Here is a 26,394-nt window from a genome sequence, read left to right as displayed (position 1 = left end):
AAATGAAATCTTCATCTCCATAAAGCTTTTCAGCAAATGGAAGCATGAAGTGCTCCAAAATCTCCTGATAGCTAGCTGCATTGACCCTGCCCTTGATAAAACACAGTGGACCAACACCAGCAGCAGACCATCACTGACTGTGGGTACTTGACACTGGACTTCTGGCATTTTGGCATTTCCTTCTCCCCAGTCTTCCTCCAGACTCTGGCACCTTGATTTCCGAATGACATGCAGAATTTGCTTTCATCCAAAAAAAGTACTTTGGACCACTGAGCAACAGTCCAGTGCTGCTTGTCTGTAGCCCAGGTCAGGCGCTTCTTCCGCTGTTTCTGGTTCAAAAGTGGCTTGAACTGGGGAATGCGGCACCTGTAGCCCATTTCCTGCACACGCCTGTGCACGGTGGCTCTGGATGTTTCTACTCCAGACTCAGTCCACTGCTTCCGCAGGTCCCCCAAGGTCTGGAATCGGCCCTTCTCCACAATCTTCCTCAGGGTCCGGTCACCTCTTCTCGTTGTGCAGCATTTTCTGCCACACTTTTTCCTTCCCACAGACTTCCCACTGAGGTGCCTTGATACAGCACTCTGGGAACAGCCTATTCGTTCAGAAATTTCTTTCTGTGTCTTACCCTCTTGCTTGAGGGTGTCAATAGTGGCCTTCTGGACAGCAGTCAGGTCGGCAGTCTTACCCATGATTGGGGTTTTGAGTGATGAACCAGGCTGGGAGTTTTAAAGGCCTCAGGAATCTTTTGCAGGTGTTTAGAGTTAACTCGTTGATTCAGATGATTAGGTTCATAGCTCGTTTAGAGACCCTTTTAATGATATGCTAATTTTGTGAGATAGGAATTTTGAGTTTTCATGAGCTGTATGCCAAAATCATCTGTATTAAGACAATAAAAGACCTGAAATATTTCAGTTAGAGTGCAATGAATCTAAAATATATGAATGTTAAATTTTTATCATGACATTATGGAAAATAATGAACTTTATCACAATATGCTAATATTTTGAGAAGGACCTGTATTTTGTTTAGGAGACAATTACTTTTCCACTAAGAGTATGGATGGCATTGTCTACTTAATGAATGAAACTGTTCTTTGAAAACCCTTTTTGTATTTACTTGGGTAAATGTAAAGTCTGACAAAACAAAAATAGAAGAAATCCATTATGAGGAAATACTTTTCCAGAGCACTGTGAATGTAACCCTTGTTAGCAACTGTTGGCTAACAGCTTCATCTGTTAGTGGTACAACTCAAAACAAAATAGATTTGAATGAAACAAACAGGATGTAACTGAAAAACCTAATTGATCATTACCACCATATTAATATTTGCATATAGGGCTATTAAAATAATATGGCACAACTCCTAATCCTTCCAGGTGTTACTGGTCTATGTATGATCTGAGGATTGCAAGTAATCTCAGATTGTCAGGATGAGAATTTAATGTTAAAATATTTCAAGATACTTTACACTTCAAAGTCATATCTGCAGAGTCACAGCAAACTCAGAAACTCGAGTTCTTGGAAAACAAGAAACTTTATCATAAACCAAAACTAATCACAGTGCAGTCATTGATATGAAAAAGACTGTAGCTGAAAACATGTAATAAAACAACTATGAAATGTGCAAAAAAAAGCAATTTATTGCAAAAGTTCTGAGAAAGAAAAAGGCATAACACAAGACAATACAATTCAACCAAATGCAACCACAGGTTTATCAATTAGCAAAATGCAAAGATATGTCAAAATTATGCCAGCAAAGCATGGATAACCCATAGCAACAAAGCAAAGGAAAAAAAAAACACCAAAACAGTGTAGAAAACATGAAGTCTGTAGTCTCAACATTAAAACATGGCAAAAACATAAACAAGACAATAAACACATCTTTAAAAATTGAATCTCTATGTTATGATTGCCCTGAGTCATGTTTCTCTCTGTAGATTAAATGCTGCAGACAAGGGTGTGTGAAACAGTGAGTTATTGAGGCAGAGCAGCCAATGACTCAACACGAAGGAACACATTGTGGAAAGCTTGATGATTTTTTGGTCTTTGACCAGCAGGAAGTTAAGATAACGATGTGAAGCATTCTCAGCCATAAGAGAAAATCAAGTCAGCTGAAATGTATCATTTTGGTTTTCTCTGCGCCAATTATCTGAATACCATTTTAAAAGGATGCATAAAGGTTGGTCTTAGTCATTTACTGGTATGCTTGGGTTGCATACAATAGCTAAGCTGTTACTGTACATCACTGTCCATTTGTAAGCAAAAAGGTGGTCATAGTGATCCACTCCAAAACATTGGCAAACATTATAATACAATTTAATTAAGAAGTTTGCATTCAAGTGCCATACATATTGCTATTCTTTAACATTTTCTAAACTACCTATAAAGGTAGAAAAATGAAAAAATCTTAATATTATATATTCCTTCAGTCAAAGATACTTGATGCCATGATCACTATGTTCCTCTGAGTGATATCATTGTCACATACTTAATGTACTATGACTATCCTCTTCAAATCTGCTCAACCTTTGGTTTAATTCAAATAATTAGACAATCAGTTAACACCAACAACTAAAGAGAAACCACTTTGTATTTGTGTTGATCAAAAGGATGTTTTAACGAGTGCTTCAGAACAGAGGGGGTTACTCTTTGCCACAGGCTATTCGAAACCATTGAACCAAGAAGGCAGTGATTGGGGATTTGTATGTTATTCAGACAACAAAAGAAGCTTTGAATAGTGCTGTCATTAGCTTTAGTATGAGTGAAGAATTGTGTGAGGGCACCCAAGAGACTACTCCACTTACAAGTGTATCACAGTAAATTAGAACATAATTAAAGTTTATTTATTTCAGTGAATCAATTCAAAATGTTATAGATTAATTACAAATAATATATTCAGCTACAATGTGAACCGTGGATTTTAGCCAATAAAAAAAGCAAGAGTTAGTTAATCTGGATATTAGAATATTATATGAGAGTGATATAGAAAAAAAGTTATGTTATGGCTATCTCATGGCTGTATAATCATAGGTGATGATTGGTGGTCTGACAGTTGTCCAGCAGACAGTCACTGAGCCCTGTAACAAGGGGGAGTAAGACTCAATAGCTCTTTACCAACGAAGATGGCTGTTCAAAGACTGCTGTATCCAAGTAGATTAATGGAAAGTTAAGTGGAAGGAAAATGTGAGGTACACATGCAACAGGGACAACCCCTGTCAGTTTCACTCTCAGTTTCAAGCATCTAAAGTCTCAACGTGATTGAATCTTAATCAGCTGACAAACAGGATTTGCACAGCGTTGCATGAGATCAACTACTGTTATTATTGGTTCACTGCTGCATTATTTGAGCAGTAATATGAATATAAACTGTAGCAGTGGCGCACTCTGCTCTACCCCTGGCATTTCGAGATGCAGCAGTCATGGAATCTCTTTGACATGTCCAAAAGAAAATGTGGCAGACTGGCTTAACGACTGGCTTGATGAAATTATGCATGCTGCAGTGTTAGTGCCTTGAATGCTGGATGCTAATGCTAGATGGTATGTACCTAAGGCATAGTATCTTTCTATGCCACTTTCTATGTTACTGAAATAATGGCAGATACAAAACAATATTATGAGGACATAAGAGCACACAAAATGCAGCCTAACATTACATTTTACAAAAAACTGAAGGTTTGCACTTATAAAGCAAGGTTCACTGTATGTTTTACACAGTTCTAAAATAAATTCCTAACTTCAAAGAGCCAGTTGACTGCATTATCTCCAGGTGTTTTGCCCACATGAGAATTAACTGTGCTCCCACAGTGAGGCAAAGCAGCAGGAGGTAATACTGACAGACACGTTCAACCCAACAAAAAGGAGACATTTCAAAACCAGACACTTATAACTCCATTATAAACCAATAACTGTGATGATTTGTATAATTGTTAACTCTATGAAAGAACTTTTTGCATTTCTTATATTTCAGGTCTCTGTTGACCGACCTTAGTGAGTGAGCTGTAATGTTCAGTTTAAAAAAACTGTTTATTTGAGGCCAAGCTGTTTCAGACATTACACTGTGAGGTGGAGAGCGGTGAGAGCCCTGAACAGCCCAGCATGAGACAAAGACTGCTCTGTCTCATTGCAGCTCTGTGGCAGGAAAAACAGGAAGACTCCTGTCATTTCTCTGGATGATGGGAATTCTACAGGTGCACTCGGTTAGTGAATGATGATGATAAGCAAGTAACTAAATGCTTAATTTGAGGCTGCCGCAGCCATCGTTGCTTTTTCCTGAACATCGTTAACCCCTTCAGCTGCATGAGCATGTGTGCAGTTGATAGATGTATATTGTCCTTGGAAACAGGCCATTCGATTATATACATAATCACTGAACACCAGAATCATAATACATAATCGAAGCATTGTACATGACTTAAAAATATAACACAGTAATTGAAATCTTTGTCAAAAGATAATATTTTTCCTAACTTTAGAAATATGATCACATCAGGAAATACAGATTAATTTTAGCTTAATTTTATAGCTCACAAAACAAAATTTCCATTTTTCTGCAAACGTATTACATAAACACTGCTCAAGCACTAAACTATGTAACATGGTCTTGGATGCAATTACCAGCAATGTCATTGCCACCAACTGTGCAATTAGGGGCTCAAGGTGGTAATCAGATTGCCATTAGTGATTTCTTTTCATTTTGTTTATATTTATACCAACACTGCTGGTATAAAGATAAAATAACTGTTTAGATCTATCCTTAAGTTTACCAAAACATGGTGCATAGTCCACACTGTCATTATTCATTAAATAAAAACAAATTCAAATTCCAAAAGCAATGTGTGAAACACTGAGCAAGCCCCAGGATAAATGATATCATAAATGTTTTTAAAAAGAAAACTCACATTTGACTTTAGAATACTTTGGCATGCAGGATAGTTCATGATCACCTAAGTTAATGTACATTGTCTAGTTTCTGTGGTGGTAATAAGAACAGAATTACTCTCCACCACTGTCCTTGAGAAGTGGTATTAGATGTCTGTACTGATATGCTGTGAATTGTTTCTGAAGTCCAGGCAACCCTTCCAAATATGTTCAGTGTTTTTGTCAATGTTTAACTGCTAATTGAGGTATGTACATTTTTAGAGGGTGCTCTTGTTTTCTTGGGGCGGGTTACTTGTGCACTTTCTCTGAGTATCTTATAGTCTGACATCAGAATACATTTACTGGGACATCCAGTCAACCAGAAAGATAAGAAGCTGCCTTTAATTTTTTCCACTTGTGGATAGTCTTTTTCACTGCCAATTGACGGATTTCAAATGGTTTGAAAATTGCTTTATAATCTGTTCAGGATGGTTGCGCAGCAACAATAGCTTCTCTAAAATCATTGTTGATGCCCTTTTTTCTAGAAATTGTGTTAGCATGCATCTGTATGCAACTGGCCAGCAAATTGCAAAACTGCTGTTTTTACAGAGGTGGCCACACTTCCTGATAATTAATAAATTAAATGCATTTGATTAGCAGCAGATCCTTTACCTTGTAAATCGGATGGAAAATGTAAAGGTGTGCTTAGTTTTTGTTACACAGCTTGTTAATCTTTTCTTAGAACAAAACAGAACACAAGGGGTTTTCTTCTTTACTCTATGTCCACAAAGTACACCAATGTGCCACACCTAACAGATGCTTCAAGATTCTTCTGGTCTATTTAATCTTTACAGAAAAGCTGAACCAAACAAAAGTAATGTCAAATGCTTTAAAACTTTAATCCAACATTTAAAATGACACCACTGAAATATTCAGAGTGGTCTCCAGATCGTCCCCACTTCATCTCATCATCTTGTCATGCACTCATCTGTAAATTAACCTCTGACACTCTTCTCTACTTTCCTTTGTAAAATACCTAATTCATGCGGAGTGCAGAGGAGAGAGTGGGACATTCTTCTGGGGATTACTACACCAGCAAGAAGGTGTTGCAGGAGGATTAACCAGGTGGCCACCCGTGGATTTAAGCAGACAAAACGGTATCATCAAAATGACAAAAGGACTGCAAGAGGGTCTAAAAGCCAAAGGCAGAATAATGAGATAAAGACCCTGAAAGTTGGTGCATGAGCTTCAGTGGGAAAACGCCAGTGACATGAGCACCTAAAGGTGGTAGCTGAGTTAAAAGACAAGGTATACTAATTAAGACAGTAAGAAACAACATAACCTTATTAACATCATGCAGACAACCATGTTAGTTGTTTTGGTCACATATTTCCAGAAAATAAAAGGGCACATTAAAACAACAAAAAGGTGTAGGTCATATTATCACCAGCAGAATGCTAGTTTACAGTTTGTAAATGCAATAGATTGCATTTATTTATTCTTAAAAAGAAAAGGAAAGCATGACAAAAACATTAACAAAGAAGCTTTGGTTTGTTAGTGAGGGACCTTGTTTACTCAACTAGATTCTTCATTCTTGTACTGCACAGACGCTGAAGTTATTAGCAACAATATTTTAGCAATAGACAGCAAGTAAATCCAAATCCTGAAAAACTTCATCTATAATGAGTTTCTAGATTGTCAGCCATGTTCTCCATTTCGTTTGCAACAATACAAACTGTTCCCAAAGATGCTGCAGAGAATATGATCCCGTGTTCACGTTCACTCTGGGGGGTTAGAGAAAAGATGGCAACATTAGATGTCTAATTTGATTTATTTATAACAAGAGGCAAGCAGAGTTACATGAATTCTGTAGCAGGAAACGGTGGGAGTTTAAAGAAACCTTTTTTGACTGCTATTTTCACATTGGCAGACAAAAATCTGGCACAGAAGATGGGAGTATCTCTGTGAATTTATTTCCTCTACTGACTGGCTGTAAATTTGACTTGTAATTAGGATCAAATTAAATTAGTTTATCATGCATTTTGTCATTAAAACCCTTGTTATCCATTTAAAGAAGAAAAAATGGGTGAAAGCTGTTGCATGGAGCTCAAAACCTATTGCTTTCACAATGCTCAGCTGAAATGGGCCACACCTCTGAGTCTGAGTCATTTATTGGGAAGTCACAGGCAGATGTAATTGGAGGATGAAAGTTATGAGTTTGCTAGTTTTGAAGAAAGTGCAACTAGAAGTATCCTAAATCAAACAGTATATTAAGAAGAACAGGAATGGTCGCTGAAAGCTTTTATCATTATCAAACAAAACAGTATAAAAGGTACAGTTGGCAAAAACATCATAACTGTTTGATTTTTTTTTCTTTAGCTTCTTGTACCATTTTGATTAGGACAGAAAGATGAAACAATGACTCGTTATCAAACTTAATAAATTAGAACTTAATGGGCAACAACATTTTAATGGATGACTCCATATCTACTACTGTAATTTTTTTTTTAATTACTTTTAACTATACACATAAAATGATTGTGTTACTTTTTAAATGAACATTTATTTGGGGTCTTTTCATTTTCAAACAATCAGGAATTGAGAGATTCTATGAGCTAAGTTACATTTTATATAGCCAACTTATTTTGTTTAGAATCACAGCCAAGAGAATTAACTAGACCATATAAATAGTAGGCATTGTAAATAAAACTCACCATGAATGTTATTGCTCTTCAGAGGAGCCTGTGCTTGGATTATGAAGCAACCGTTTCTTCCGTCTCGGCTCTCTGTCTTCATCATCAGAAAAACTTCGATCGATAGGGATGCCTTGTGACACTAAACTATGACCTGGATACAATAAGAAAGAGGTTATATGCACTTTCAGAGAAAACACAGCTGCTTAAAACATAAAACAACTGAGAAATCATAGGATTGATTTACATCATCCCTCTGTTGGCACATTTAAATTAGTTGCTTTATTAATGTATTCCTAACTAAAGTAGTAAAGCATTTAACATAAAAAATATGCAGTCTTCCAAAAGCACTCAAACCCCTTGAACTTGTTCAGATTTTATTTTACCACCAAAATATTATATGATAGACCAAAACAAAATATTGCAGAATTGTGAAGTGGGGGAAAAATGATACAGCGTGAACAGCAAATTTGCAGATGCAGAGTGAACACATTTAAAGTCTTGCCACAGATTCTCAGTTAAATTTAGGTCTGGACATAACGTATGAATATGCTGTGATCTAAACATTTTCATTGTATCTCTGGCTGTGTGTTGAGAGTTGTGTCCTGCTGGTAGGTGAACCTCCGCTCCAGTCCAAAGTCTTTTGCAGCCTTTTTTTTTAGGATTGCCCAGTTTACCATCAGCTCTGCCAAGCCTTCTTGTCTTGAAAAACAAAAACAAAAAACATCCCAAAAGTATGATGCTGCCACTACCACAAACCGTGTTTTGCATGTATTACAAAAAGTTCAATTTAGATCTAATGACCAGAGAACCTTTTACAATGATTTTGCTCTGTCACCTTGGCTGCCTCTGATTAATGCCCTCATTGCCCAGTCTGTCAGTTTAGGACGGCCATGTCTTTGTAGGTTTGTACCACACTATTCCCATTTTTGGATGAATGATTGGAGAGTGCTCTGTGAGATATTCAAAGCTGTGGATGTTGTTTTCTAACCTAACTCCGCTTTATACTTCACCCCTGACCTATCTCCAGTGTTCCTTGGTCTTCGTGATGCTGTTTTTTTCACAAATGTTCTCTAACAAACTTCTAAAGACTTTACAGAACAGCTCGATTTTTATGCAGATTTCATTACAAACAAACAAACTCTATTCACCAATGAGGTGAATTAGAAGTAGGTTGCACTAGTTTTTTTTTTATATGGTATGAGAGTAAATGTGGCCGCTTGCAAACACAAACAACACTTTTCTAGCTTTTCATATGTTAACAAAAATTGAAAACTATGCATACTTTTCTGGTTTATCACATCAAATCACAATAAAATACAAGTTTGTGGTTTTTACATGACATAAGGGAAAAAAGTTAAGGGGTAAGACAATTTTTTTTAAATATTACAAAAGAAAGTAATGTGTAAAGCTACTGTAGTTTTCCTTGTTTAGACAGATCTTTAATCACTGTCTTTGGTTCATTATATAGTAATCCTGTTAACCTTTGTCAACCCAGGACAACTTTGCAACCTTTATCAGTAATAGAGATCTAGCATTCCACAAGAGTCTGGTTGCAATCGATTATATATACAGAGACAAACACACCTGTTTGCCCTGTAACAGTGCCACTAGCCTGTTCAAATTCAGAGATCACCAGATTGAGTAGCTGTATCAGAACAAAAAAACACTTGTTCTGTTCTGATTTAGAGATAAAACAAGACAACTATATCTGCCATTATTAAAGTTAAATCAACAAATAATTTTTTCTCTTTATGGTTTTCCTAAGCAGCTCAGCCCATCGGTGAGACTTCACCTTTCCTCCCATTCTCCCTCTATCTCTGTTATCTCTGAGTCCCCTCATTGTGAGTGATGCTTCCTGTGTTGTCACTATCAGAAGCTAAACCTGGAGGGAGAGGCTCAAGAAAGCGCCCCCCCCCCCCCAGCTCTGCACAGCATGAAAACAGCCTGGGGCCTAAAGGTCAACAAAGGCCAATGTGTCAGAAGGGGAAAAAGAAAATCAGAGGCCACTAAAACATCAGGTTGCATTGCTGTTATTTGTCTGGTCTGAGTGAAGCTTAGTGACAGCTAAATGGATGGGGATTCACATGGCACAAAGAAATTAAACAACTTAAAAAACTGTGGTGGCAAATTTTTCATATCTTTGTGAACATTGCTATGAATTGTTTGTTTGTGAAGATTTCAAAAGCTATTTGATCTTTGTGCATGTGCGTGCGTTTATGTGACAGAGACAGTGGAGAGCCAGAGAAATCAGCTGAAGTCACAACCCATGTTACAATGTAAATTTCTTCTTGGGTATCTAGAGTCTGGCTCAGATTACCAATGCAATGTGGTTTATGACGTCAAATGCCTGCTCTGCGTGATGCAGTAAGGGGCAGACCACCTTATAGCCGGCGTGTTGAAGCAATCATGGCAAGCTTACTCACAAGTGTTTCCCAGAACCAAGCTACCTGGGGGTGTATTCTCTGCTTTCAAGTTTCTGCTTAAACCCTCGGTCTGAATATTAAATTACCTTTAACTGCTCAGTTTATTGGTCATTAAAATCTGTTGTGGGAGAGAGCTAAAATTTAGGAGCATGTTCAGAATTTCTAATTTCTCCTTTTCACAGTACCTTGTGGAAGTATTCGTCCCTTTTATGGACATTTTGTCACATTACAACAAACATCAATGTTTTTGAAGGGATTTGTTATAAATAAGAGCTTTATAAATAAATAAACTGAAACTATCTCTGTAGTTATGCTGCTATAGGCTTAGGCTGCTGGAGGACATAATGACCGCTTTCACCCTCTTCGCTACATTCTCACACTACTCTCCGATTTTGCATTATTTGCTGTTATTTCAGCTTTTAACTTTGTTCTCTCTTTTCTCTTCCTAGAAGCTACACCTGGCCTGACTCTATGTCTACCTGCGACACCTTTCTGGAGAGGGGCATTGTCCAACAACTTAATGCTCACCTTCTACAGACGATCCACATGGCCCTGTCTTTCAGTGTTTAACCCTTTCTCTCTCTTAGATATAGCAATTGACTGAGCTTTAACTAACTAATTATATGTGCTCTTTTTCAGACTCTATCCTTTAAAACTGGCTCAAAGTTTATCTGTTCTTTCTTTCTAGGTGAAACGACTAAAGGAGCTACATCCATTAACATTTACTTTTCCTTCCCATAGATAGTACTCCTAGATCAGAGCTTCTTTGTTCTCTTTGTGTGTCTCTGCTCTGTTCTCTCAAACCCCCAGTCGGTCGTGGCAGATGGCCGCTCACACTGAGCCTGGTTCTGCTGGAGGTTTCTTCATGTTAAAAGGGAGTTTTTCCTCTCCACTGTCGCTACATGCATGCTCAGTATGAGGGATTGCTGCAAAGTCAACGCCAGTGACTGTCCACTGTCTCTACATGCTCATCCAGGAGGAGGGAATGCTGCAAGTCACTGACTGGATGCAATCTGCTGGGTTTCCTTAGATAGAAAAACTTTTTATCCAATTTGAATAAATAACTGAATCTGACTGCACTGTTCAATGGTTAGGACTAATTGGAATGTATGTACCTGACTGTTGTGAAGTGCCTTGAGACGACGTGTTGTGAATTGACGCTATATAAATAAACTGAATTGAATTGAATTTTATTGGATGGAACACAAAATAGAACAAAATGGGGAAGTGGAAGAAAAAGATACATGTTTTTCAATGCTTATACAAATTTCCAAAAATTGTATTGAACAATTTATTCAGTCACAGAGTAAATGCATTTTTGGACCCCTTTTTACAACAATTGCAGCTGCAAAACCTTTGGGGTATATCTCCAACAGCTTTAGACAGTCAGAGACTGAAATGTTTGTAAGCTTCATTTGCAAAACAGCACAAGCTAAGTCAGATTGGATGAAGAATGTTTGCAAAGATCAATTTTAAAGCCTTGCAATCAATTACACTTAGGACTTTAACTGGGCCATTCAAACACATGAATATGTTTTTTTATGTTCTTGACAACTCACAATGTCATTGTCCTAATTAAGGGTGAACTTTGGCTGCAGTCTTGAGTATTTAACAGCTCCAACAGGGACCAGCCCTGCTGGAGGAAACGTTCACTGAGAGAACGACACCATCTTTCAACAATGGCTTTTTTCTTGTTGCTCTTCCATAAAAGTAAAATTTTTGAAATGCATGACTAAGAGAGTTATCTCGGACGACTTGGGGGGTTCTCTTCTCTTATACTATACTCTGTTTTCTAACTATGTATGAAGGTAATGAAGGTTATGAAGGTAACAGGCTGCACCAGATTGTTTAAGGCTATAACAGTAAAGTGTGCGAAATACAAATGCACACCACATTTTCAGGGCTTTTTATTTATTTAAAAAAATGTGATAACTTTGATGTATCATTTTCCATAAACCAACAGACCTGTGATGAGGATAGTTGACTCCTGAGATGGATGACTGCGTTCTTCGCTCTGAGCTGCTTTGCAGTCACTGAGTGGGATTACACATTTTAGAGAAAGGGTTAAGCTTCCATCTTTTAGTATGCTTAGACATTACTGACAAGAAAACCTAGCAAAATTAGACATGGGGAGAAAGTAGTAGGATGTCAAATTTGAGGGTTCACTGTTTTCAGGAAAAATATCAATGTTTTAAAAATAATCCTGTAAACCTTTGTGTTCTCCCTTCGTCTATTCGCTGGTCCTTAGTGTGGCTGAGCTGCCGGACAGTATCCTGCAGGCCTCTGATCTTGGCTTTCTTCTCATTCAACACCATGACAAAACGTGAATACATTTCCTCTTCTAACCTCTCCTTATCCTTAACCTGCTGCTCCAGCCTGTTGGGACAAACAGAGCATGTCCATGTGAAAGCCAACACACAAACAACAGAAAGTGTTTTTTAAAGTGAGGCAGATCTTATTTGTCTTCTTGACAAACCTACCACAATATTAATGAGCAAACTGATACCTACATTCTATAAAAAGACAGGATATTTTCTTCTTAATGTCAGGCAATTTTCCTGAACTACAGTACAGACCAAAGCTTTGGACACACCTTCTCATTCCAATAGTTGTCTTTATTTTCATGACTATGAATATTGTAGCTTCACAATGAAGGCATCAAAACTATGAATTAACACAGGTGGAATTATATACTGAACAAAAAAGTGTGAAACAACTGAAAATATGTCTTATATTCTAGGTTCTTCAAAGTAGCCACCTTTTGCTTTGATTACTGCTCCACACACTCTTGGCATTCTGTTGATGAGCTTCAAGAGGTAGTCACCTGAAATGGTTTTCCAACAGTCTTGAAGGAATTCCCAGAGATGCTTAGCACTTGTTGGCCATCAGTTGTGTTGTGCAGGAGGTGGATACAGTACACAGCTGACAGTCCTACTGAATAGACTGAATAGACTGTTAGAATTTGTATTATGGCAAGAAAAAAGCAGCTTAGTAAAGAAAAACAAGTGGCCATCTTTACTTTAAGAAATGAAGGTCAGTCAGTCCGAACAATTGGGAAAACTTTGAAAGTGTCCCCAAGTGCAGTTGCAAAAACCATCAAGCGCTACAAAGAAACTGGCTCACATGAGGACCGCCCCAGGAAAGGAAGACCAAGAGTCACCTCTGATGCGGACGATAAGTTCATCCGAGTCACCAGTCTCAGAAATCGCAGGTTAACAGCAGCTCAGATTAGAGAACAGGTCAATGCCACACAGAGTTCTAGCAGCAGACACATCTCTAGAACAACTGTTAAGAGGAGACTGTGTGAATCAGGCCTTCATGGTAAAATAGCTGCTAGGAAACCACTGCTGAGGACAGGCAACAAGCAGAAGAGACTTGTTTGGGCTAAAGAACACAAGGAATGGACATTAGACCAGTGGAAATCTGTGCTTTGGTCTGTTGAGTCCAAGTTTGAGATCTTTGGTTCCAACCACTGTGTCTTTGTGCGGTGCAGAAGAGGTGAACGGATGGACTCTACATGCCTGGTTCCCACCATGAAGCATGGAGGAGGAGGTGTGATGGTGTGGGGGTGCTTTGCTGGTGACACTGTTGGGGATTTATTCAAAATTGAAGGCATACTGAACCAGCATGGCTACCACAGCATCTTGCAGCAGCATGCTATTCCATCCGGTTTGCGTTTAGTTGGACCATCATTTATTTTTCAACAGGACAATGACCCCAAACACACCTCCAGGTTGTGTAAGGGCTATTTGACCAAGAAGGAGAGTGATGGGGTGCTGCCCCAGATGACCTGACCTCCACAGTCACCGGACCTGAACCCAATCGAGATGGTTTGGGGTGAGCTGGACTGCAGAGTGAAGGCAAAAGGGCCAACAAGTGCTAAGCATCTCTGGGAATTCCTTCAAGACTGTTGGAAAACCATTTCAGGTGACTACTTCTTGAAGCTCATCAACAGAATGCCAAGAGTGTGTGGAGCAGTAATCAAAGCAAAAGGTGGCTACTTTGAAGAACCTAGAATATAAGACATATTTTCAGTTGTTTCACACTTTTTTGTTCAGTATATAATTCCACATGTGTTAATTTATAGTTTTGATGCCTTCAGTGTGAAGCTTCAATATTCATAGTCATGAAAATAAAGAAAACTCTTTGAATGAGAAGGTGTGTCCAAACCTTTGGTCTGTACTGTACATGATGTCATCTAATTTGAAAGTTGGGATGGTGCTTGCATGTACACACCTTTTTCAACCCAAGCGTACAAATGGTTATAAAGACATGACGTGTCTTTAAAGATCAGGGTCCCTAAATTAATTTGCAAACTGTAATCTGTTTTTCTTTGTTGCTTTTGGATTACCGGCCTTGTGTTTAAATGTTACCGGCCTTATTCCTTACAGAGGAATGAATACATTCCCATGCTTCTATTGCTTGAATATAATGGTTCAAATTGTCACCTTCAAACATCTGGACTTGTACTTTTCTTGAAATTTTGCCTGATTTAGATTTTTCTATGATCTCACATAGATGCCTTAAAATACTTCCAGTCTAGTTAAACACAGCTGTTTTTGAGATTTCTGGCTGCTTTAGCAACCTACACAGCAGGTAGCTGTGGCAGGTTGGGTGTAGTTTCAGTTTTGTTTGACTTAGTTTGGTTTCATTATTTTTGGTTTACACTGTACAGCACATTCACTCCACATGTGGTGTGCATGGTGTTGATAATAGCGTGTCACCTTTATTTTTGCCATATCCATAAAATTGAGAGAGTGTGACAGTGTTGCACTGGCCCAATTAAATGGATGGACAAATTTCTGCCAGTCACAGAAAATTTGATTAAGGTGAGTTAACACTGCTACCAGTGGTTCAAGATATAGATCACGGGGTATATTTGGTTTTTTGTTTTTTCAACTCAGACTTAATTTGTTTAATACATAATAAGAGTGTGGAATTTGTTGTTTGATTTTTAACACTAGTGGGAAGATTTAAATAATTTAAAGAAATTACACCTTTCAAATATTGATGGATATTAATAATTGGTAAAACAACTTTAAAAAAAATAATCTTCGGTAAATACATTTAATGGCAGATCCATTTCTAAATATTTCCCTCATAGTTCTTACTCTTTAAGTATCCGTTGGTGAGCCTGTCTCAGTCTATGGTTCTCCCCCAACAGCCTCGAGTTTTCCAGCTCCATATCTGTACTGTGTTGCAGAGACTTCCCGATCATCTCCCGAATCAACTCCAGAGGGTCTGGAGCTGGCTGGAGCTCCACGGAGCCCAAGTGTAGCTAAACACCCAAACAGATAAGGAGAAGTATTAAAAAATTAGGAAACAAATGAAGGATAAAGATCACATCAGATTTTTCTTGTATTTTTACATTACAGTTGCAAAAAATGGAGAATTATCTGCAAGTTCTCTGGCCTTATTATTTATGGGTGGCCCAGCAATAAAGAATGACCTTAATTATCAAGCCCTGAAAACTCAAGATGGATCTAAACCTAAAAAACCGTGCTGACACTGAAACACAAGTGGATGCTTGTAGTGAAGCTGGAAACAAATCATGAAGAAAGTCCACTTGGCACTGCAGTCTTGACAGAGACACATAAAATCCTTGCCTTCCCTCATCTAGCTTCCAAAAATCAGCTACTAGTGAAAAATGAGTAAGCTTTTGCACCTTTCTGTCACCATGAGAAGTTTTGCAATACTATGTGCAACCAACATTGCATCAAATCTTCTCTGAAGTGGGAGACTCTTTGAGCATTAGGTGTTTCCTTGTGTCTGTGAGAAAAGCAGAATAAATAAGCTAGTCACCAATAAACTATGCATGTGAGACATGTCTCCTCTCTTATTTCTTTTGAGTAGCTCCTTGCAAACACAGACATCCTTCCGATGCAAGAAAACATTCCTTATTTGGTTTTCATTTTGCCATAAAAATCACAAAGAAAGGGCTTAGAAACAGCTACAGCTGACAGAAAAAATGACTAGAAAATGGTTTTCTAGCATTTATCTGATGTGTAACAATTTCTAAATTTCACTGAAGAATGCCATTTTTGTCACTGAAAGTTGCACCACATTTGCTTGTTCCAGCAGTGATAGCCTTATTTTCATACTCACACCTACAACTCGTGGTACACTGAAAAACCAGAAGGTATTATTGTTCTAAATCTTTACTAGGCTGTACAAAGGTTGAAGACCCACTGTAATAAAACTCCCATCTTCAAAAGCTTTCATAAAATAGCTGTCATGTTTGACCTGGACTGATGCTGTCCTGGCAGGCCACACAGCTGTTTTCCCCAGCCTTCGCTGAACTTGAACATGTCACTTAACAAACACTTCAGTTTAAACTGCCTCTACAGATTAGCTTTTTTCTTGAACATGTTATCTTGCATTTTAGTATATTTCAGTCATTTTTCTTCCTGATTTTGTGTAAGGTGTACAAATAATCAACCATCCATCCATTGTCTATAGCCACTTGCACAATCCCAGGGTGCTTCAGACGTCTTTGGGCAAGATGCAAAATACACCCTAAAGACCCAGTCTATCAAAGGACAACACAAAGACACACGGGACAGACAACAATGGAAGTGAACACTTATACCTTAGGGAATGACGGGGTAGCCATTAACAGTAATGTTTTTGGACTGTTGGAGGAAGATGGAGTACCCGTAGAGTATCCATGCATGTATAGGCAGAACATGCAAACTCTATGCAGAAAGAGCCCATGTTGGGATTTAAACTCAGGAATCTACTGTTGCATGGCAACAGTTCCATCAACTACACCGCAGTGCAGCCTAGTACATTTTTCACATGTTCTGTTTTTGCTTTTCAGGCATATCATATAGAAAAGTTGGTTACATACATGTGCCAGGGCAGATTTACTCTACGAAAAGGAGATCTCGAGTATATAACCCAATTATTTCCCAAAAGGTGGACCTGTTTATGAAATTTTAACTGGTTACCAACCAAACCTAGCTTCGTGACTTGGGTTTAAAGATTAGATTATTGATGTAATAAGCATAAAGTAGTGTTTGCATAGTTTTTTTATTACCAAAACTGACCATTTCTGACTTGCTTTCACTTAACAGTAGAAAGTTATTAGCCACCCAGGACACCTATTATGCAATGCAGAACTGATCTTATTGCTAAGATATGGCTCACTGCCAAGGATGCCATTCTGTCAGGGAGTTACATATGAACTCTAAAATAAAATGTATCTGTGTGGGGTAAAGGTAACACAGAAAAAAGAAGGGTATATTTCCACGAGTCACATGCAAGTCAATTCATATGTTCTGTGTTTTTAACATTGCCTTTTGTTTATTTGTTTAGATTTAAAATAATTTAAATTAAAATCAAAAACATTGAAACAAGGTGATGTTTTCTTTCATCTTAATCCCAGTTTTTATTCTTTGCTTCTCTGAATCAATCACCTTTTTTGAGAAAGTAGCTTTTACTTGGTCACTCTGGCAGTGCATGGACCACACCCTGCAACTAGCGACTTGACAACAACAAACCTTGATAGGATCAGGACAAGAATGGGACCACCCAGAATTTAAGGAGGATGATCCCAAGAACTAAAGCATGTCCAGCAACATCAACTTGTCTCAGATGGCCAGTGCGGTGTTCTCTCATGGAGGGAATTAGTGGGACTTAGAGCTTAATGAGTCATCAGCATGTTGATGTAGCTGTGATCCGGTAGACCGGTGGCAAGATTGTTTAGTTTGGCCAGTTTGGTAGAGACACCCACTAAGAATGGATGTGATTGTTGTATCCAATTTCAGCACTATTGAAGTGATTATATTTAATTCCAAGATATATGAATTTGTATACTACGTAAAAGAGGATACATGTTATTATCTGTTTGCACAAGTTGGGAGGCTGCAAAATTTGTGAATACAAAAATTTCTAAGCTTTTATCTTCCCCTAACCTCCAATCCGTCTTCTCTTCAGCCCCATCCTATACTTCTTGCTATCTGCAACTAAATATCTGCTTTACTCTCCACCTGAGGAGGCCGTAGAGCAATAAATCAGCCACATAGAATGGATGCTGGCAAAGCAGTGAACTCTGACATGCTGAGTACACAAATATTTCCACACTTCAAAGAACAACGTTAATGCTAACATCTATAATTTACTGTACCACCTTTACTGTGGTACTGTGCCTGAAATGTTGTGAATCTTTACTATGCCTACTAACAGTGTTTAGGCAAAAAAATCTTCCATAAACTAAATCAGCTGAAGCCAACAGAATCAGATATCTAAACCTGTGGTAGGACATACTCTGTTTACTGAATGAGCATTGGAAACGAACTTCAACTGTTGTTTATTTATTCTGCTCCTTCTGACTTTTAAACAACAAAGGTTGTATGTTTCTCCATCCTTAAGCTCCCAGGTTTTTTAGAAGACCTGCAGCTGTAAACACATGTATTACACATCTCCAAGGGTTTACCTTTATTGCATGGAAAAAGGAAGAAATATGCTAAACAATCTATAAATCAGAAAATGTATCCAAGCATCATGCTTACCAGTAGTGAAAGATGATGGTAATTAATGTTTTTTTAAAGGAACCAAAGTTTACTATTAAGACACAGCGAAAAAAGTGGAAGATTCTGTAGATTTTTCCTTTCTCAATTTGTTTTTCCTGACATGTTAAAGGTCACTTGGCATGTTTTTGCCAACTTCTGCCAAGATGTGGGAGGTCAGACTCTTTGTCTGTGATGGAAAACCCACTGCCACATTCTTTCCCTTGACTGAAACAACAATGAAATAAAGATATTATTCACAGTAAGCATTTCAGTCCCTAAAATCTTTACAAAATCTGACAAAAACTCTAAGTGCTCTATTTTTAGACAAAGAGACATAAAATAGAGTAAAAATTTATTAAATGCTTCTTACATCTAATGTTAATCTGACATAGAGGATGTGACTTTTTCCATTCCGAGAAACCTATTGTATATTTCATCCTATAATTGATCAAAATATGGCAAAATAAAAACCTCTGGTTTAGATGGTTCAGACTGTGTGGTCTAGATGTTTGTTTGTGTGTGTCTGTCTTAAGACACTCAGTCAGACCATAAGGTCGGATGTTGACGTAGGTGTGCAGCACAACTGTCCCAGTGAAAATGACACCAAACCATGCGGTGGGTACTGAGAACAAAGTGTTTATTTTAACATTCAACTCTGCTAAAGATCTAAATCAACATTTAGTGACACGGTTTTCAGGATTATATCTTCCTTTAATCAAGAGCTTTTTGTTGGTATCTGCCCATAATCCCTCCCTTAACAGCTTGGCTTCCACATAAGATTGGCATAAACAATTGATCATGTTAAAGAAGTAGTATGTACTAACCAAAAAGAAACTTTAGCCTCAGTGTTTACTAACAGACTGACTGACACTTGTACAGTATGAGAGCTATAGTCATTTACAGTATCTTCCAATCGTATTCATTTAAATTTTTCCACATTGTTTTCATGTTGTACCCTGTCTATACAAAGCATTTAATAACTGTTGAGTAAAAGGATCTTCCAGGTTTAAAGCTTTTAACAAATAAAAATCAAAAAAGTGCATCTTATATTTTATACTGAGCCCTATTAATCCATCATAAATCCCCATCCCAGTTCTGCTACAGGAGAAGCTCTCCCAGCTGAGTGTGCCCGACTCCACCTGCAGGTGGATCACTGACTTCCTGTCTGACAGGAAGCAGCGGGTGAGGCTGGGGAAGCACGTCTCTGACTCCCTGACCATCAGCACCGGTTCCCCCCAAGGCTGTGTTCTCTCTCCTCTGCTCTTCTCCCTGTACACCAACAGCTGCACCTCCAGTCACCAGTCTGTCAAGCTTCTGAAGTTTGCGGACGACACCACCCTGATCGGACTCATCTCTGATGGTGACGAGTCTGTGTACAGATGGGAGGTGGACCATCTGTTGGACTGGTGCAGCCAGAACAACCTTGAGCTCAACGCTCTAAAGACAGTGGAGATGGTTGTGGACTTCAGGCAGAACCCAGCCCCACCTGCCCCCATCACCCTCTGTGACTCCACAATTGACACTGTGGAATCTTTCCGCTTCCTGGGAACCATCATCTCCCAGGATCTCAAGTGGGAGCCAAACATCAGCTCCCTCATCAAGAAAGCCCAGCAGAGGATGTTCTTCCTGCGGCAGCTGAAGAAATGTAACCTGCCAAAGACTATGATGGTGCACTTCTACACAGCCATCATTGAGTCCATCCTCACCTCCTCCATCACCATCTGGTACGCCGCTGCTACAGCCAAGGATAAGGGCAGGCTGCAGCGTGTCATTCGGTCTGCTGAGAAGGTGATTGGCTGCAGTCTACTGTCGCTCCAGGAACTGTACACCTCCAGGACCCTGAAGCGGGCAGGGAAGATTCTGGCTGATCCCTCCCACACCGGTCACAGACTCTTTGAAACTCTCCCCTCTGGCAGGAGGCTGCGGTCCATCCGGACCAAAACCTCACGCCACAAGAACAGTTTTTTCCCATCTGCCAACAGCCTGGTTAACAAAGCCCGGAAACCACCCTGACACTCTCCCTTTCCCCCACACCCCCCCTTTTTTGCTGACAGGACACCTGTAACCTGTAATCTATGCGTTACATTAACGCTCAGCATGGACTCCTGCCATACTTGCACAATGATCACCTGCACTGTTGTATTGCTCTTGCATCTTATACTGCTCTATATTTACTCTCACTCACTTAAAACTGTGCACATATATTTATATTATATTGTAGATATGTTTATACTGTTTAATTTGTATTGTATTGCACCGACTACGCCAAAACCAATTCCTTGTATGTCCAAAAACGTACTTGGCAATAAAGCTTTTCTGATTCTGATTCTGATAAAGAAATTCCAATGTAACCAACTATCTACCGTAGTTACTAATTAGTAAACACAGTCCATCTGTGTGTGATTTATTCTCAATATATAGTCTGCTATTCTGTGAAGGCCTCTGAGCTTTGTTAGGGAACATTAGTGAACAAATAGCATCACGAAGACCAAGAAACAATCCAAATAGGTCAGGGACAGAATTGTAGGGATGTTTAAAGTAGGGATTGGTTATTAAAAAATCTCTTAAGTTTTGAGGATTTAACAAAGCACTGTTCCATCTAGGTTCCAATCACAGAAAAAAAGTATGGAACTATGATAGTAAGTGGGTGAGTATGATAGTATATGTGAAACCATACCTAGCTAGACATAGCCATTCAACAAAACCAAGATGCTAGGTAAGGAGGGCATTCTTTAGAGAAGCAGCCAAGAAGTCCATGTACCTCTGGAGGAGCAGTAGAGATCCACAGCTCAGGTGGGCGAAATTGCCAACAGGATAACTATTAGTTGTGCAGCAAATCTGGCCTTTGTGGAGAAGTGGCAAAAGGAAAGGCCAATGTTGAAAGCAAGTAATATGAAGCCACAGTACAAGCATTTCCACAAGTCATACAGGGGACACAGCAAATATACCTAAAAAGGTGCCCTGCCAGATGACACATAAAATGCAACTTTTTTGTTATATGCAAAACTACACATAGAGAAAAAGTAACACTGCACATCACCCTGAACAGATCATCTTCACGGTGAAAAATGGTGATGACGACAGCATCAAGCTGTGGGGATGCATGCAAAGAAGAATAAAAAGAAATTTCCGACTCAAGATGCAAAGCTAGTTGAGACACACCCCGAAGGATTTGCAGATGTAATTGCATCATAAAGGGAATCACACAAACTAGTAGGTCACAGAGGCTGAATACAAATGTATGCTGCACTTTTCAGATTTGTTTTATGTAAATAATTTTTAAAAGCATGTATCTTTTTTTTCCACTTTACGGTGTTGTTTATGTTGGTCTATCACTCAACATAAGCAAAATACATAGAGATTTGTGGCTGTAGTGAGAAAATTAAAAAAAGGTACCTGGGGTATCAGTACTTTTCCAGTAATTAACATACATTATCAATCACATTATTTTCATCTTCCGTCTAAATAACTATTGTGTCTACCAAACAGGGAAGTGAGTGGGTGAGCAGGAGCGCATGAAGACGATGAGACAATGTTCAGGATTTGGCACGATTACTTGGTATGGGAAACGTGGGCACAGAAGTTGAGATCGGCTTGTCTTCTCAGTTCCCTGATCTAGTGTGAAGGGGCGTGTGGGCAGATAAAGAGCAGGAAGTGAGGGGCGACAATCAGTACACTCCTGATAATACAAACCTTTACAGAAACAGCAAGCAGGTTACCAGACAAAACTTATTCAAGAACAGATAGTAAGGCAAAATACTTTAAACACTCAATCTTCAGTGACGTATCTGGCTTTAAAGACATTGGCTGCTGACGGTTTGATTGCGTGACACTTTGAACTGGAATTCACTGAAAGTGTCAGCAGAAAGCTAAACCTTCAGTATGCATGGAATTAAATACCGCCTTTTCTTTCTTTTTTTGTGCTTAGATGAGAGTTCATTCAAACTAAGTTTTTTAAACCCAACAAAGTTACTTCCAAGTGGGTTTATATCACTAAGAATAAATGTAGTAAGTATTTCTCATGCTATTAAAGCAGCAGTACAGAATGTGTAAAAAAAGTAAACTAAGTGCTTTTAACTTGGATTAGTGGCACATCCACATTTGTTAGAGCCTCGATGCTCAGACTGTGGTAGAAGTACCACTTGTGTTACAATCGCTGCCTTTAGGGGTAGGGAGAAGAAATTTTGGTGTTCATAATGTGCACGGCAAATGTTCCACTACAAAACATTTGGTTATGTAGTTGAAAGAGCGTTGGTGACTACCAATGGTGTGTTCCATTTATGTTTGAAATCTGAATTTGGATCTGGGAATGATATCAAACCTAACTTAACCACGTTCCATTCCAAACTTGAACAACAAAGCTGGATCTGCTCATTAATGTGCACAATGACCATGTTATAGTTGGCAATGAAAGGCTAACACAATGTATTTCTCTGCATTTTGTGCAAACACCGTAGCGGTATGTTCACTAAAAGAGGCTGTGTAGAATTGAACCTTCAAACAGTTAGATAAGAGGCCGATGGATAAGGCTGTCAAGTCCTGTTGCACTACGGTTTCAAAATGCATGTCAGTATGGCGACCCATACAACTCTTAGTATGTACAGAGGCAGAGCTTGCTAGAAAATGTTTGAGTGCCACTACTTTAGAATATATCTGGGCTTGTATCTCTTGTGGTCCTTGAGAGTTTCCAGCCTTTCATCGTCTCCCTAGATCAAGTCTTTGTAACCTGCCACAAGTATGCTGATAAAAGACTTAAAATATGCTTAAAACTCATAAAATACCAATATTAAAATCCACAGTAAATATACTTTATAATATGCTTCTTCATATTGATGGTTTCTTTCCATTTGTTCCCAGAGGCTGAAATGGTAAATATTTATACACATACGATAACAATTCGAACTAATTTAGCAACATCCATTACTATCGATTCAAATTCAGATAACATACTTTATTTTTTTGGTGTAAAAAATATATTAAAAAGACAGTGTAATACTTTTGTTTTTACCACTGTAAATGAGCTGACCTAACCCTCTACATTATAAAAGATGCTGCAAAAATGTGCTTGTCTTCTGTTCTTTTCGATACTCTTATTTTTTAGTGTCTAAAAGGGGTTCTATTTCATTTAAGTAGGGTTATATACACTAAACACCCAGAACATTATGAACACCGGGTTTATAATGTGAAGGTCTCACTTTTACCAGTCAGCCCATTCAGACATAAACACTATAGATCCTGATGGTTTGGGGGATGGTGTGTAAGAAAGATTCTTTGGGCCCTGTGGGTTGGAGGGTGAGGTCCTTTTGGATTGGGGGTTGCTTACCACAGATGTTATCAGACCACATTAGATTTGCATCTGGTGTGTTTGGAGGCCAGCTGCACATTTAATGCTTTGTTGTATTATTTAAACCATTCCAAGTAGTTTTGCATATCATTGTTCTGCAGGAGGAGTGGCTGCAAGAGAAGTGGAGGGCTGATGGCATGTTTAGGTGTGTCACAAGTATCAAGATAGCATCAATTTAAAAACCTGGGAGTAGGTATTTGAAGATGAAACACTGGAATGCAACAAAGAGAGCAAAGTTACTGACTGTAGCAATCAATGCTGTGGCTGAGTAGTGTTTGGTTTATTCATACATTTATTTCCTTACTTTTTTTTTGTCATCACACTAGAATTATTCCTACTTAGCAAACTTCTACAGATTAGTGTAGATTCGGTCCTGTCATCCAAATATTCCCTGTTAAACAACGTTTGAAGCACCAGATATTGACACACTGACTTTAAAGTTATTTCCTGTCATAAATTCAAATGATAAAAATCATGCAACCCGTCAGAGTTAGATTTATTTCGGTCTCATTTAATCGAATAATCTGCTCAGCTCAGTTTTTCTTAAACATTCTCCAACAACTGTAATATAGAGCTTTGGGCTGAAGAAGTTTTTTTTTTATCCTAACACATCATCTATAGTAAAGTTTGTAATGTGATGTTGTGTTTGTCTTTCTTCTGTGCCAATCTTGAAGCAGAGCTCGACCTGTTTGTCTTAGAGGTATGGGCCTCACAGCTCAGATTTGTGAATTCAAGACATGCTATCGCTGCAATATCGATCGGATTTTAGCCCTCAATATCATTCAGACTTCTTCAGACCTTTTTAGTTGCTCTTGGTGATAGCTCATCATATGATGCATTCCCATGCAGGAGAGAAAGATCTGTTCACAGATCATTCACGTTGTATAATAATATCTACTCTGTTAAACTAATTAGAAGCCAATTGTTTTTAGTATTTTAATATATAAAAACACATCCTCTTTGAATTTTAGACTTTTAAAAGAAGTGTTAATGAATTTTTACAATAATGTAAAATAAGTTCTTTCAATAACACATTTTAAATATAAGCTCATAATTGATAAGTGGTGATATAATCTGACATTTAAATTCACTCACTGGCCGTTGTATTAGGTATACCTTGCTGGTTCTGAGTTGGGCCCCCCTTTGTCTGCAGAACTGCCTTAATTTTTCATGGCATAGATTCATTAAAGATGTCAGACATTCCTCTGAGATTTTGGTCCATATTAACATGATATTATTACTTTGCAGTGATGCTGCAAAGTTATTGGCAGCACATCAAGGATGCAAAACTCCTGTTCAACTACTTACTAAAGGTGCTTTAGTGGGCTAAGATCTGGCGACTGTGGATGTCACTGGCTTACAGTGAACACATTTTCATGTTCAAGCACCCAGTTTGAGATTATTTAAGCTTTGTGCCTCTTCCTGCTAGGAGTAGCCATCAGAGGTACACTGTGGTTTTACAAGGACAGTAATGGTCAACAACAATACTATGGTAGGCTGTGGCATTTAAACGTTGCTACACTGGTACTAAGAGGCCAAGTGTGCCAAGACAGACCCACACCAATATACCACAACCATCAGTCGGAAGCTTTGAGCCACAACAGGATGGATGTATGCTTTCATGTTGTTAACACCAAATTCTGACTCTACCACATGAATGTTGCATCCTAGATGGAGCCTCATTGGTACAAATAATCTTTTTGGTGAGTCTGTGTGAATAGTAGCCTGGGTTTCCAGCTGTGGCCCATCTACTTAAGGGTCTGATATTTTGTACATTCAGGCATGGTTTCCACATACCTTGGTTGCAGCAAATGGTTATTTGAGATACTGTTGCCTTTCTATCGTCTCTGTCCAGTGTCCTATAAAATCTGACATCAACATTGAAGTTTTCCCAACACAATTGCCTCTCAAAGGAAATTTTTTATTTCCTTATCAGACTATTCTATTTTCAGACCAAAACAAAAATGGATTTTCATCAAGGAAACTTTCACTGCAGAAACTGTAATTAATAGTCTACAAATTCCATTTATATTAAATTTTCCTCTTTTGAACTGCTTCAGATTAAATAAAATCATAATGCTTAAGAGTTACATTTAATTTTACCCCACTAATTGCACTTTTTTTTTTTATACAGGGTTGTAAAACATAACATATGTCTACATATCAGTGTATGCACCAGTGGGCACACTTTAATACAGTGACCCAAACAGAAAGTCAGGGGAAGCTTGGGGAGGAAAATGTCACTGATCTGCCAATGTGTAAGACAGGATAGCACTGTTCATAAATAAGGGTTTTATGGTCTGTACTGTGTTCCTAACCTTCTGGCCCTCTTTCTGTGATCAGCTTCTCTTGAGCACTGCCCAGGGACACTAACTGCTCCATAAAAGCAAAGGCACCCCTAGTTTGGAAGAATGAAATAAAAATCAACAGAGAGAATCCTGACCTGTTCTCTATCAAACATGTCAGCTGCAGAGAATTATCTCCACAGACCCTTAGGAAGGGGTTTAACTTATACCTTTGATCATTTTCAGTATTTGAAACATAAACACAGTTTTTCTTAA

At 38.4% G+C, this 26,394-nt stretch overlaps 1 pseudogene; it reads right to left on the bottom strand.

Moving 5' to 3' along the window:
- Positions 1-7,610: 7,610 nt before the first annotated feature.
- Positions 7,611-26,394, bottom strand: part of LOC124877948 — a 32,065-nt pseudogene continuing 13,281 nt past the window's right edge.

Source organism: Girardinichthys multiradiatus, chromosome 12 (assembly GCF_021462225.1).
Source record: "Girardinichthys multiradiatus isolate DD_20200921_A chromosome 12, DD_fGirMul_XY1, whole genome shotgun sequence".
Classification (NCBI taxonomy): domain Eukaryota; kingdom Metazoa; phylum Chordata; class Actinopteri; order Cyprinodontiformes; family Goodeidae; genus Girardinichthys; species Girardinichthys multiradiatus.
This window is presented reverse-complemented; position numbering and strand designations above follow the sequence as displayed.